Source organism: Chrysochloris asiatica, unplaced genomic scaffold (genome assembly GCF_000296735.1).
Source record: "Chrysochloris asiatica unplaced genomic scaffold, ChrAsi1.0 scaffold00303, whole genome shotgun sequence".
NCBI classification, from domain to species: domain Eukaryota; kingdom Metazoa; phylum Chordata; class Mammalia; order Afrosoricida; family Chrysochloridae; genus Chrysochloris; species Chrysochloris asiatica.
In genome coordinates, this window is record NW_006408821.1 from 3,528,430 (window position 1) to 3,530,567 (window position 2,138).

Here is a 2,138-nt window from a genome sequence, read left to right on the forward strand (position 1 = left end):
ACAAACTATATTGAAGTTCTGGCGTGGCATTGCAGGATAACGCACTGGACAACAAGATCAGTTTGAGTTGCAAGGTCAATGTTTCAAACCCAACAGCTGTTCCTTAGAAACAGGCTTGCTATGAGTTGGAACTGATTTAATGATACTTAACAACAAGAATATGCTACATTACAACAGTGACTTCAAATCAATAAATTCTTTCTTTGTTACAGTTTCATGTTTCAATCTCTTTGATACAGTTTCCTTAGAATCAAATCACATTTATACTCTCCTAGATCCCAATGGAATATGCTGGCTAGTTTGACAGTTTTTGTCGAATATTGTCTCATATCTGATCAGAAACATCCCCAAATCCACCTGAGTTATGCAACAAGTGTTAGTAGTTAGGATGTTGAGGAAAAACCTGGAGGCAGAAGATTCTCTTATGTTATGGGAGACAGGCCTCTTCAGTTATTTCCTTGAGGAGAATGGTGGCATTAGGGATGGGTGGATAAACTCTCAGGATACAAAAGGATTCTAGAAGGTACAATCTTGGGTGGTAATCATGCTAAGTGTTAAAATTTGGGGTGTGTGTATGTTTTTTTGTTGTTGTTGTAATTCTTATTGTGTTTTTTTTGTTTTGTTTTGTTTTGTTTAAAACCCTAATTTTAAAATAATTTACCTTCTTCATCTGAAGAATCAATGGTCTTTGAAAATCAGGAACCATAAACATTAAATCCTAAGTTTCTTCATCTTTATATGTTCTCCTATCACAGCATAAAAGTGTATCTTCATAAATATCAAAGAGCCCTTACTTTATATTTAGTTTTCAACTTAAAAATAAAAATTCTGCCTTTCATTTTCTGTAGAATAACAATGTAATTTAAGTCAGACAAATATATTGCCCTCTCCTCACATTTTAAATTCCTGAGTGATTGTAACTGATCAGGCAGTTCCTTCCACTGGAACATTATCTTGAGTAGTCAAGAGTTCATATGAATTAATTGTATATTGGAAAGTCCATTTCATCATTGATATTAAAATATTCATCAAAGTATGTGTATGGATAGTGGACCCATACAGTATTGTCCTTTTGTGATTGACTTGTGTGGTGCTATAGATAAGCACAGGAGCACAAGATTGGTTTGAACAACAACGTTCCAACTCACCAGACATTCCTCAAAAATCCTATACAGGTTAGCTATGAGTCAGAAACAACTCAATGGCACTTAACAACCACAACTTTTTCACTCAGAGTCTTGGTGTGGTGCTATAGGTTAAGCACGGGACTGCTAACCATAATGTCAGTGGTTCAAACCCATCAGTCACTCTTTGGGAATTCTACACAGTGTCACTATGATTGGAGACAACTCGACAATACCAATTTCACTCAGCATAACATCTTCTAGGTTAATCCATATTTCACAGATGTTTCACAGATTCATCATTTTTCATTAATATTGTCATCATACGATAAGAACTGGACTGCAAACAGCAAAGATCAGTAATTTGAGCCCAATGGTAGTTGTGTTCAAGAACAATGGGGCTTTTTGCTTCTGCAGAGATTCTGTGCCTCAGAAACCCTACAGAAGGTCACTGTGAGTTAAAACTAACTCCAAAGCACTTAACAACAAAGTATTGTATTAGACGGGTATTATAAAAAGTCAAGAAAAGGTTTTCACTCTTTGGTGGTTACCATGGATAGGAGGGAAAAGGGTATAATTCCCAGTTAGAGATTTGACACAAGTTGACTTGGGTGAAAGGGAAGACATTATACAACAGAAAAAAAAAAAAGGCTGGGGAAAAAAAAAAAATGAATGAGGCAGGGGAAGACACAAAAAGAGTCATAAGTAACAAAATAAATTGCTGTTATATACACAATCCTGCTGGGAACTCTGATATTGTAGTGGATATGAGTTGGGATGCTAATCTCAAGGTAAGCAGGTGGCTCAGGATTCCACCGATATATACTACAAAGGCTTGACAAGAAGCTTATTTCACTGGGCAAATTCTAGAATCTCAATTAGGTATCCTAATCAGTAATAGAAGGACCTCTGGTAGTGTGTTGTTGTTGTTGTCAGGTGTCATCAAGTCGGAACCGACTCATAGCGACCCTATGCACAGCAGAACGAAACAATGTCTGATCCTGGGCCAACCTC